The sequence below is a fragment of the Dipodomys merriami genome, unplaced genomic scaffold (genome assembly GCF_024711535.1).
Source record: "Dipodomys merriami isolate MVZ:Mamm:240054 unplaced genomic scaffold, mDipMer1.0.p SCAF_22, whole genome shotgun sequence".
Lineage (NCBI taxonomy): Eukaryota > Metazoa > Chordata > Mammalia > Rodentia > Heteromyidae > Dipodomys > Dipodomys merriami.
Window position 1 is genome coordinate 2,272,162 of NW_027203604.1, and position 13,139 is coordinate 2,285,300.

Genomic DNA, 13,139 nt, shown 5'->3' on the forward strand with positions numbered 1-13,139 from the left:
AAATTACTGGCTCATGGTAGGAGTCATAGACAAATAGCTTACTCCCTGCCAATTAGATCAGTAAAACTTCTATTGTGGGAGAAAATGAGTGAGAAGGAAGGAGAGGTAGTATTGACTAAGAAGTATTGTGCTGAGCACCAGTGGCTCACACCTGTAATCCTAGCTACTCAGGAGGCTGGGAGCTGAGGATCACAGTTCAAAGCCAGCCAGGGAAAGAAAGTCCGTGAGACTCTTATCTCCAATAAAACCAGAAGTGGTGCTGTGGCTCATATAGTAGAGCACTCACCTTGATCTGAAGAGTGCAGGGACAGTGTCCAGTCCCAGAGTTCAAGCCCCACAACTGACAAAAATTTTAAAAAAGAAGTATTGTGCTCATAAACTGACCTATGGAATTATAATCCCTTTGTATAACTACCTAATAGTAACAATATCAAAACAAAACAAAACAAAAAAACTTGTACTGCATTTTTGGCTCTAACTAAACTACCTGAAAGTATCACACAGAATGGCAGATTTGTTGCTAAGAAATTTCTTTTCTGTGTGGCTACATTTATAGTTTATGTTTACATGAAAATATTTGTGTGGACCATGGGAAGTGTAGAGAAGATCAAAGTGTAGGAATAATCATCAACACCTTTTTTATTGAGTGACAATATACCAGGTATCAGAACAAAAACTCAACATTCACTAGAACAACCTGAGGACAGACAGATATTTCTCTCATTTTAGAGAGAAAGACATTGAAATCTACAGAAGAATACAGAAAAGGCTTCATGTCTATACTGGCCTAAAGACAGCTGAATAATGCTTTCACTCTCAAGAAGAAATGAATTGCTCTATCAGAAAAGTGCCAGTATACTAGGATATCCAATTTACATAACGAAGTATATAATACTTCTGCTGATCTGATTGTTTCAGGACCCTTGCTCAAAATTGAGTTGTGACATTCCTCTGTGCCATCTCAATGGGGGTGTGGTGTGTGTGTGTGTGTGTGTGTGTGTGTGTGTGTGTGTGTGTTGTTCAAATCTCTGTCCTTGGACTTGAACTCTGGGCCTGGTGTGTGTGTGTGTGTGTGTGTGTGTGTGTGTGTGTGTGTGTGTGTGTGTGTGTGTGTGTTGTTCAAATCTCTGTCCTTGGACTTGAACTCTGGGCCTGGGCTGTCCCTGAGCTTCTTTTGCTCAAGGATAGCACTCTATCACTTGAGACACAGTTCTACTTCTGACTCACAAACTTTGCTGCTCAGACTAGCCTTAAACAGCAATCTTCAGATCTCTGCCTCCTGAGTATCTAGGATTGCAGGCATGAGTCACTGGTGCCTGATTGTTGTATGGTCCTTCTAATAATTCTATGGAATGATGAAAAAAATCTGTGTCCCCAAACCACAAAGTACAATCGCTTGGTATTCTCCAAAGTTTAAGGGGGAACACCAATATCAAGGATGTAGTGACTGAGGATTATTGTACAGAATTCTGTGATTGGCTCTGTTCCAGGTGCCCTCTTAGGTGCAATGCCTAACAGGAGGTAGAGACATCTTTGACCACTAGAGGTCCTATTCACATTCATTATGGTTTGTTCTTCCACTTTTGGAGTATTAACCACAAAGGCTGGGTCATGACAATTCTTTTTTTAAGATCCAAGTTAATGCAGATTTGTGGGTTTCAAGAATTGTCAAAGACACTCATTCTTGACTGATTTAAGTCATAAGAGAAAAAGGAGCCCATTGTGCTAAAAAAAAATGCATTCATAAAACTATTTCCTGGTAAGGAGTTAATCCATAACTGAAAGTGAACTTTGGATTGAATGAACATGGTGAACAAACTTTAAGAGATAAAATTTCCACTACTGATTCCAGTGATATAAGATTACAGGTTTCAGAAAAATGAAAAGTGAACAAAGAATTAAGTATACTTAAAAAAAATGAATTTGCTAAGATATGAAAGTGGTCTCTCTGACAAAAAGCATCAATTTCACTGTAACAGTGAAATTTTTTTCTCTCTGATGTGTTCATGACCAGAAGAACGTGAACCAAAGGCTTGAGCAGTTTCTCCATTTATGATCCTAGCTCAATGACTTTGCAATGACCATGTTGGGACAGGAGGTATTCTGGCTCAAAATCACCCATCTGTCCCATAAGCTGTCAACAAACGGTTTAACTTACAAATAATATGGACATTTACAAATTACCAATCATCAGGTAATATCTAGGATCTACTAAGGATCCTGGAAATTCAATGAGCCAAAAGCTTCCCAAAATTCTCTGTGACTAATAAAACTTACTGTACCCATTGTAGGCATGGTTAATGCCAGTCTGGCCACTTCTTAGAAGCTCCCCAAATAGACCACAGATGCATGTGTTCATATCCCCATCCTGTCCAATGAAAAATGCTCAGATCCAGGCCACGCTCTGAGGGTGCTTCCCCCATGCCTGCTCTTCCCTGCCCCCCCCCATCCCATTACTTACTTCCTCATTTGAAATACTCCTATCTCTTCCTCTCCAAATCCTCCCTATTTCATTCTTCCAACCTTGCTGTTTCCAAAAAGTAGTACTTACTAGGCCCACCCTCAAATGCTGACACAGTCAACTTCAGTAGTGATCTTAATAACACTTATTTTGTGCTGTTGGGTACTGACTGCTTTGAGTTATCCTGTTGTTTATCCTTTTCTTCAACTTTAAGGAAACAAGCTATCATTTATATTACTTCTATACTTGAAGGTCATCCCTATGCAATAATTATTTCTTAAGAAACCCAAAATGTTAAGATCAGTGGAAGATTCATCCTTAAAATAGTAATAAATACATGTTCCCAATAACTATGTCATCCAGAGTTAAAATGCACTTAGAATAAATTCTTTGACAGCAATTTTTGTCTGCCTTACACAGTGGCTGCCTCTAATACAGATTTTTCTATTTTATTGTGTAATAAGAATAAAAGGGGAGCAGACTATACAGTAACAAAAGCTTCCTTTGACCATGAAACGATTTATTTAAATAAGAACATCTTTTGCATCAGAAGGCACAATGTTCACAGGCCATTGAGCCATTGTTGGAGGGGAAATGATTAGAGTAAGTCGGTTAGAACATATCGATGTGGCTGATAATGATTATAGATTTAACTGTGTCTAACTCTGTGTCCTCTGGCGAGAGTCAACAGCTGCCTCTTTCTGTGGGAGCGCTGGAATAGCTTGTTCACATGGCTGCTCCCACTCTGCTCGGTTCCTGGGAGCTCCAGGCACTGAGCCCTCACCTGCTCTACACACAGCTTTCTCCAAGAACTAAGGTGTAGCTATGTTGCTGATGAATCTTGAAAGGATGAGCCATCTGCCAAAAAAAACTTAAGCACAATGCTGCCTCTGTCTCCATCACCAGTCCCACTTTCCCACACTCTTACTTACTCATTCCAGTCCTTGTTATGTCTGGCCATCAATTAAGAACAGAACAGCCTTGCCACAAAATCTTGTGGTTCTTTGAGTTAAGGTCTTATAAGGTCCTCTGACTTAACACTAAGCATATTAAGAATTGGGACTTTCCTCAAGGTCTGAGTTTAAATGTTACATCCTTGAAGAGTCCATTTCTGATGAACCATGGTGTCCAGTTTCCTGTCTGTTGTTTTCTTAATAACATTTATGATTAGTCAATATCAAACTTCTTATTCACTTATTGTTTTCTGTCCACCTTATGAACACAAAGGAGTTACAAAGCGTAGGAACTTGATCTCCCTGGTCACCTACCACCTGTGCCAAGGCTAAACAGAGTGTCTGAGATCCAGAATGTGTTCAATCAGGGTCTGTGCAGTGGCTGAATTACCAGCTTTGCTGCAGATATGACCATTTGTCAGGAACCTGTGACATTAGTATAGATCGATCTTAGGTGACTTGTGAAGAAGGAAAGTAGTAGTTCAGGAAAGATCATTCCAGAACCTAAATATTTTCAACATTCAATCCAATTTCTAGTCAGTCACAAGACTTAGATCCTGAATGAACTGTAAAATTCTTCCCAGCTTAAATTTACAGAGCACAGGTAGTATCTCTAAAAGGAAATTGACTTCAAGATGTGAGTCACACTTCAAACATTGTTCTGTTTGCTCAGAAGTGAGAACGGGTGATAGTGCAGCACAGGTGTACTGTAAATATTTGGTGAAATGAACTGAACAAAGGGAACAAATAAACAGGATGTGTTCTTCCTTCCTTTCTACCCCCACTCCAATAAAAATGATTGGCTCAAGTACTTGCCAATAACCTGTTCTCACCCTCCCCATTTCCCCTCCTCAACTCTGGACATTCCAATTTCTGCAATATGCACTGTGGTGGATTTATCTTCACACCCAGCTTCTCATGTTTCAGGACTAGAGCATAACAGGACTTTGTATGTGAGGGAAAATGATTCAATTTCATGTCATTTTCTAACAAGTGGTGAAGTTGAGTTTATGGAGGAATTCAAATTGTGAGATCTTGAAAAGGCAAATAATTTCCCATAGAAAACTTTTATAGATTTATGTTTTCTTTCCAAAGTGTCATTGGAATAGTGAAGAAATGCCAAAGTTATAAATTTTCATGACAGAATCTAAGGAAGAATGTGGTCAAACTTTGAATTTTAATATCCTTGATTAATTAATTCCCTGAATAAATCTCCTGAGCTGCTACTCAAATTGATTTCTCTTGTAGTGGTGTGAGGAATAGGGTACATAGTCCCAGTCTCTCACTGACATAGCCCACTTATTTCATCTTTGGATAAAGTAGCTTGGAGGACAGGCTCTCAGTTTCCCTACATGTGAAGAGAAATCACTGAGTTGTATTCTGATGTTCATCAAGGCCGTGAGGTCCTATGAAGTCTGCATTCAAGTTAGGAGTTCAACCAATATTTTTATTTGCATTATGTAGTGAGATTTTATTTCAGTTAGTATTTGATAACAAGATGTTAGAGATCAGAGAATTTCAGGATATCCCTCTGTTCGGACTGTTTGTCTTCCTGTAGCCATTTGAATAATAAACTGTTTTTTGTTATGAGAAAAACAGGCTATAGCAGGAGAGACAGAATAGTCCGTTTTGTTGCTGAGTACCTACAGTAGCCAGTGGCCAAAGCCAGACACTTGAACTCTCCATGAATTTTAATCACCCTTCCTAAATTTATGTGTTGTCATAATAATTTGTGCTCTTATTTGTATTTAAATAAAAAATTGTGTTTGTGTTTTTAGACAAATATGCATGTCGTATTTAATATATGTGTAAATTATATGGAATGTGTTCAAAAGCTGTTGCCTGTATCTTCCAAAGAAGGACATTTTTTTCTCTCCATCATGTCATACTGAAGTCTGGGCTAGCAATATGTAATCAGACTTTTCATAAAGTCCTATCTCACCACTTTTATTCTTTCATTTATGAATGTCATGTCTAGGATACAGCAAGCCATCTCCCTGCTACATTTCCTACTGTAAGATCCACAATATTCATCATACAAACCCCAAGTGTTCTGCAAGATATAATATATGAATTGAACAGATGAAAGACTTCTTCGCAAGTCCATAATAACGAACCTCCTGGAAAAAGGATTAGATTTGCCTTTCATGGAATGTTCTAACCCAGGTTCTAATTAGGAGAAAACAATTGGCATTGTTTTTGTCCTGCTTTGTAATTGAAGAAAGAATTTAATTCTGGCAAACTTCTTTTCTAGCCATATATATTTCTGTGTAATCATATCTCACATGAAGTCTTTCCTCTACTTTTATTTTTTATTTACAAATGTTGAAAAAACAGCAAAACATCTATATCTGAACTGAAGAGCTGCTCTCTAGGAGTTTGGGATATTGTTTTTTCAGAAGCTTATCCCAGCTTAATTGTACTTTTCCCTTGGAAAACTTCCTTATAACCAAATCTCCCCTCTCCTAATACACCAGAACTGATGATTAGAGAAGATTTTGGCTTAACCATCTTTATAACTTCCAGTCACTTTATGAACACCTGTATTTATAATGTACTCATTAAATCATTTTCTTGGAGGGACATTATAATCTCCTTTCAGTGACAGACCTTGTATGACCTTTCTGCCCATCTTTCTGCTTTGGATTCAAAATCTATAGGAGAAAAAAAAATTAAGTCTGCAGTCATATGTATGTTAGTACTGAACCTTCCACAAAGCTTTTCTTTCCTGAGTCAATTTCAAATTTATGGCAAAATTTTCTCTTAATTGAACAAGAGAGAATTCAACTTTTCTATCAGTCAGCTTTGTCTTCTTCCATTTGTGTTGTTTATAGAAGGAACCAGGCAATAACTAAACCACTACAGTCTTTCCTCAAAGCCCTAGAGAAGAATAATTTCCTCCAAAGACAAAATTACCCACATGAAAACTCTGCCATCAGTACAACTGACTGATGAATGCTGTTTGAATTACATTGGAAGCTACATCTGATTTATGTGAAGGGGGCACAAGAGGCTCCCCTGAATCTTACACATCAATTCTACCAGGCCTGCTAACAAGATCTGTCTTTACAGCTCCTCCTGCTGAGTCTTCTGATTACTAAAGTAAGCTATGTAGCTTTTCATTCTTATTCCATCATATTCGAGTTCATACTGGTACCTACAATGCCTGGCATATCACTTCCTTCCCCATATTCCAAAACAGTGAAAATTAATTCTCTGGGTACTTTTACTACAAATGGACAAAGTATAGCTGCGGCTAATAGATCAGACTACAAATCACTGATTAAGAGATTCGCAAAAATCATGTACTTTGCATGTTCACATTCAGAACTCTGAGAAATGTGTCTTCATTGATACTATTTATTCTGCACATGGGCTTTTTTCTTCTATAGAACTTAAAATTCGCATTTTCACATGGAAATCTAGGACGTCATAATGACTCCTCCATAATCTGCAGTGGTCATGACTTCAAAAGGAAAAAATCCCAGGGTGATGTGTTAGTCGGTGAGCAACAACTAGTTCCCTAGGGAAAACTTACCGTTTCACATTGGTATCCTACCAAATACATAAATGTAATAAAAGTTATGTTGATACAAAAGATGTTCAGTGTTCTTCGTAATAATAGAAAAGAAATTAACTTGTACTATAAATTGCATATAACCAGCTGATCCACAGAGACTGCTTTTGTTTGTCTCTCTGATCCCTTAGATGAACAACAGAGTTCAAACAGGATTTTGCAAGAAGTTGATTCCATGTCATTAACTTTAAAATTTTTTATCATTACATTCGCTCTGTGACCTAGTACTAAACTATATTGCACTTGATACAAATTATATTCATTGACTGACAGCACGAGAGATGTTGAAACTTCACAGGTGCATCAATTGTTGGAGCAACTTCTGAATTGGACAGTGGTTTCTGAATACAAGAGGAAAACCCTTTGTTCTAGATTTACCAGAGGAGATTTAAAACTTAGTACGATCCTCTTTTAAGACTTCTAAAAATATAATATAAAGTCATCTCAAAACCGGATCCAACATGTAGAAACAAAGCAATTTGAATATCTGGTCAAGGAAATATTAGAAGATAGCCGAAGAGGCCCATCAAAGCACTTCCTTAGCCAGCTATGGGAACAGGCTTTTGTACGAGCTGCTGTTTCATCCTGTCATGATCATTAATTCACTTTTACATTAATGTCTAGTAAAAAATACAAACAACTGTGTCTAGTAAAGCAAGAATAATTTTAAAAGTCATATTTGATTATTGTACTGGATATTTGACTGCTTTATCTCTGAATTAGGAAAAGTACTTCATATGATCTTAAGAGAAAATATATCATCTGTTTTCATTCCAATTCTCTTGAACTAACAGTCACTTGTTGCTCATTCTTTCATTAAATGAACTCATCAATCTTGGACACATATTCTTCCTATAGTTGTGTGACAGTCTGTTTACAATGTTTTACTCTGACAGCCTTGGTCATTGCCATAAGGAAGTTTTGTGTGTTCCCACTGCAGGTCCCTGAGAAGTTTCTGCAATGAATTACAAATTGAATCAAACTTTTAGGTTTCTGACTTGTAGTTTCTTCTGGGTCCGAGTTACTTTGTTCTGATTTGTTTCATTATTTCAGATATTGGCCACAAAGTTCCACATTTTATTTAACTCACTTACCAAGTCATGTTTGTTTCTACACGTAGATAAGAGACCACTGGGATTGTTTCAGTTATGTACTCAAGAGATCCTTTATGAATAAAATGTGCGTGCAACTGTCAATTCTGGGGACTGGTAGATATTGAAAATAAAGCTGGAGAGTATTACTTAAAGGTTTTATACACGCATGCACACACACACACACACATATCCTCCTATTAATAATCTCTGCATAGCTGGGATGGAGGATGTGTACCACTGTGCACAGTTATTGGATAAAATGGGGGTCTTATAAATATTTTGCCTGGTGTAGGCTTAACCTTTATATTCTGGATCTCAGCCTCCTGAGAAGTTGCTTATAGACATAAGCCACCATGTCTAGCTACAAAAGAAAATTCTTATGAAAATAGAAAATGGTCATGGTGAATTTCTAACAAGTACTAATTTTCGTTTAAAAAAAGCCAAATGTGGGCTGGGAAGGTGGCTCAGTTGTAGAGCACTTGCCTTGCATAAGGCCCTGGGTTCGATTCCCCAGCACCACATAAGCAAAAAGAAAAAAAGCCGGAAGTGGCGCTGTGGCTCAACGGGTAGAGAACTAGCCTTGAGCTGAAGAACTGAGGGACAGCGCCCAGGACAGAGTTCAGGCACCATGACCTGACCCAAAAAAAAAAAAAAAAAAAAAAGCCAAATGTCATTTTTACCAGCATAAAGCATATATGATTTAACTTTTTTGAGATTTGATTTCCTAATGAAGATACTAGATAACCTTAACTTTAATTTTATTTTATTTTATTTGAGAACATACTGTACAGAGGGGCTACAATTACATGGGCAGGATAATGCATACATTTCTTACCAAGCATTGCAGCCTCCTCCTTTGTTTACCCTTCACCTCCCTTCCCCGCGTCCCCCCTCCCCCCACCCAATTATACCCCCCCCCCACACCGACATTGTAAAGCTGGTTTTGACATGACATTTTGTACTTCTCATTGTTGCAACAGGTCCACCTGAATCCTTAAACGACTTGTTTGTCCCCATCTCCTCCACATGTTATACTGACATCAAATATAGTGAAAGCGGGGGTTACACTGTGGGGGAGGGACATACAAGGCAACAAAGAAATAATCTTATAAATGCGTTAGAAACACATGCATGAAAGAAACGAAAACATTAAAATACATATTTAAGGGTTCATTTTCCTAACATCACATTATCTGACCTTTTCCGCTTGACTCATACCTATACTATATATTGCAAATAAGGGAAACCATGGGACCTATGCTTCTTTGGGCCTGGCTTACTTCACTTAATATAATTTTTTCCAAACCTTTCCATTTCCTAACAAATGGGGAAATGTCATTCTTTCTGATGGAGGCATAGAATTCCATTGTGTATATATACCACATTTTCTTGATCCATTCATCTACTGAGGGGCATCTGGGTTGGTTCCATATCTTAGCTATGGTAAATAATGCTGCAATAAACATAGTTGTGCTGGTAGCTTTAGTGTGGTCTAGATAACCTTAACTTTGAAAAATAGTTCTTAAATTGGTTTACTGATTAGATAGTGTAGTGTTTCTTCTATATAATGTCTACATTGAAGAAAATATGACACTATGTACTCAACTACATTGGACTGCAATTTAGAACCTTTCTTTTTCCCATTTAACTGTAATTATATTTTTGTACTGTGTTAGCCTAAACATAGTTGGGAAGATAATCATTAACTGTATTATTAAATTAAGTTAGTAAATAAACATCTATGAATTTGTGATCAGTATTCATGGTTTTTACTTTCATAAGTAATAGACTATACTTTTATGTTGTTTGAATGAACATATGAATCCCATACTTATAAGGGGGTACAAAGGATACTTTTAGTTGTGGGGATCTTATGAGTTGTGAAAGTCAAGCAGCACTGGTGAAATGCTTGTGTGTTACTAACAGTTATTACTGCCTTGGCTTCTTTTAGAAATATTCTTAAGTTTGATTTCAAATTTTTGCATATGTGAATAATTGGAAATCTTTGTAAAGAACAATAAGACATGTTTTTGCTGATCAAAGGGGAGGACATATTTGTTCTCAATTAAAATGTTTTCTTATTCTACAATGTAAAAGACAGAAATAATGAACAAATTTGAATTGACATATAAAACCTAGTAAATACACTAAAAACAACAAAATAATAAAAATGTAAAAAATATCTCCCAATTTTGTTTGCTTTGTATTATAATACCTGCAAGTAATGGTTCTGACAATAAGTATTACAAGAAGATTACACCTGCAATCCTAACTACTTGAGAGAGACTTAGATCTGAGTATTGTTATTCAAAGCCCATCCAAGAGGATTTAATTTTTTTGAGTTCTAAGTATATTTTAGATATGAGACCCTTGTCTGTTGTATAGCAAATGAAGATCTTCTCCCAGGATGTGAGCTATTTATCTTACTAACTATGTACTTTGCCACACAGAAACTCTGCAGTTTCATGCAATCCCATTTGTCCAAACTTTCTTTGATTTGTTGTGTTTCTGGATCTTTATTAAGAAATTTCGGCCTGTGCCAAGGAGCCCTAGAGTTTCTCCTATTCCTTCCTGTAATGTTTTCAGGGTGTTTGCTTTTACTTCGAGGTCTTTGATCCACTTGGAGTTGATTCTGGTGCAGGGTGATATATATGCATCTAATTTTGGTTTTCTATAGGTGTTTTAACCAATTTCGAAAGCACCTTTTACTGTCTTTCTTCCATTATTTTTTTGGCTCCCTTATTGAAGATTAGGTGGCTATAGGTTAGTGGGTTCATTATTTCTGGGTCTTCGGTTCTATTCCATTGGTCTTCAGGTCTATTCTTGTGCCAGTACCAAGTTGTTTTGATTACTATGGCTTTGTAGTAGAGTTTGAAGTCTGGTATTATTATTTTTCCAATACTGTCCTTTCTGGTAAGGATTATTTTTGCTACAATTGCCCCATCAACAAGTGGGATGAAGACTTAAAAGAGAGACTTCTCTGAAGAGGAAATAAGAATGGCCAATAGACATATGAAGAAATACTCAACTTCTCTCGCCATAAAAGAAATGCAAATCAAATGAGACTGCTGGTCAACCACAGTTGTGCAACAATCATAGGCTGATTAGTAAATCTTGTTGACCAGCTTCATGTAGGAAATTTTGAAGTATAGAATTTAGTATATATTTGGCTAGTGTTACTACAGGCTAGTCTGTGGCTCAGCATTACTGCTGTGGCTTATATAAAGTTTGAGTGCATTCTTGAAAGGAACTTGAGCTAGAATCATGGTTCCTAGTATAGTGATACTGAGAAGTGGCAAAACCTTTAAAAAGTGAAGCCTTGTAACAAATAAGTCATTTAGTGAACTATCTTTTGGAGAGATTCATGTCATCCTCCTGAGGCTGGTTTGTTTCTGTAGGAAGTGAGTGTTATAAAAAGAAGGATCCTGACTCCTGAAACATTCTGGCTTTCTATCTTCATCATGTACTCTTTTTCAAACATATTCCTGTCATTTTTATACACTCTACTATGACATTTTCACCAGAGCTAAAAAGATTTCAACACCATGCTATTGGCCCACCACAACTATAAACTAAATAAACCTCTTTTCTTCATTAAAAAAAAAGCAAATCAAAACAACACTGAGATTCCACCTTACCCCAGTTAGAATGGCTATAATCAAAAAATCTAATAATGACAGATACTAGAAAGGATGTGGCCAAAATGGAACCCTACTGCATTGTTGGTGGGAGTGCAAACTTGTCCAACCACTCTGGAAATAAGTATGGAGGTTCCTCAAAAGACTACACATAGAGCTCCCCTATGACCCAGCAATCCCACTTTGGGACATTTACCCAAATGATCACAAGCAAGGCCATACTAAAGCTACCAGCAAACCATGTTTATCACAGTATTATTCACAATAGCTAAACCAACCCAGATGCCTCTCAGTAGATGAGTGGATTAAGAAAATGTGGTATACATATACAATGGAATTCTATGCTTCCATCAGAAAGAACAACACTGCCCCATTTGTTAGGAAATGGAAAGACTTGGAAAAAATTATATTAAGTGTAACCTAGTCCCAAAGAAATTTAGGTCTCATGGTTTCCCTTATTTGCAATAATTAGTATACATGTAGGATAACCTTATCAGATGAGCTGAAAAGCTCAATAGCCATGTATATAATTAAGGCTAACAGGAGTTGAGGGCTGGGGACATATTCGATGGACACTTGGTACAGTACAGTCATATTTTTCAAGTTCCTTTGTGTGTACTGAGACTATCTGCATTTGTGTTTGTTCTAAAAAGGTGGCTAGGTGAGTCAACTGAGATAGATTTAAAAAAAAACACAAGAACTTGAATCATACAAACAAAGCAAGCATGTCCTAAATATTTATTTCACACATAGGGGTGAACATGGTGGTTAAAGGAAGAATCAAGCAGAAGTCAGGTCACTTATTATGAAAAGTACATACTGAGTTTAGTTTAACAGGAAATATCTTATCTTTTACTGATTTATTTAATTTCTTTCTTCTTTAATATCTGAAAAAAAAGAGACTTGGGTAACCCATTGCCTAAATCCAGCTCATCTGGTTTTCAGAATACTTTTACTGGAACACCAACATGTCCCACTCCTTGACTAGAATAGACATCTGACTGTGTCTAGCAGGCTTTGTCTATGACACCATCTAAGGAATCCTTGCAGAGGATGCAAATAAAACAGTTTAGGTGTAAAGGGTATCTTCAAAAGTTGTTCCATAAATTTAGGGTATATTTGCAAGGGAAAATTAAAGTATTAACTGAGTAGGCTTAGATAATTGATTGAGTCACATGTGTTCCTTTAAGCAACAAATAGCTTGGAGTTAGGATCCCTTTTAAAAATTATTTTTAAGTGATTTTTTAAAGAAAAAAAAATCAAGGACAAGCCAAAATCAGCCCAAAGCTAAAGTATTCAGGTTAGACAAGGAATCTCTGCTACTTGGCACAGGTTACTCAAAAGAATTCCCCTTATTTTCCCTGTTAAGAATAAATGGAATTGTCTCACAAAAACTTTTAATACCAAGAGAAAGAA

The 13,139-nt window shown here is 36.8% G+C and overlaps 1 protein-coding gene across 2 annotated transcripts in view; it reads right to left on the reverse strand.

Moving 5' to 3' along the window:
* The window catches only part of Lurap1l (leucine rich adaptor protein 1 like), a 43,658-nt gene that overhangs the window by 912 nt on the left and 29,607 nt on the right, over nt 1-13,139 (reverse strand). The window lies entirely within an intron of this gene.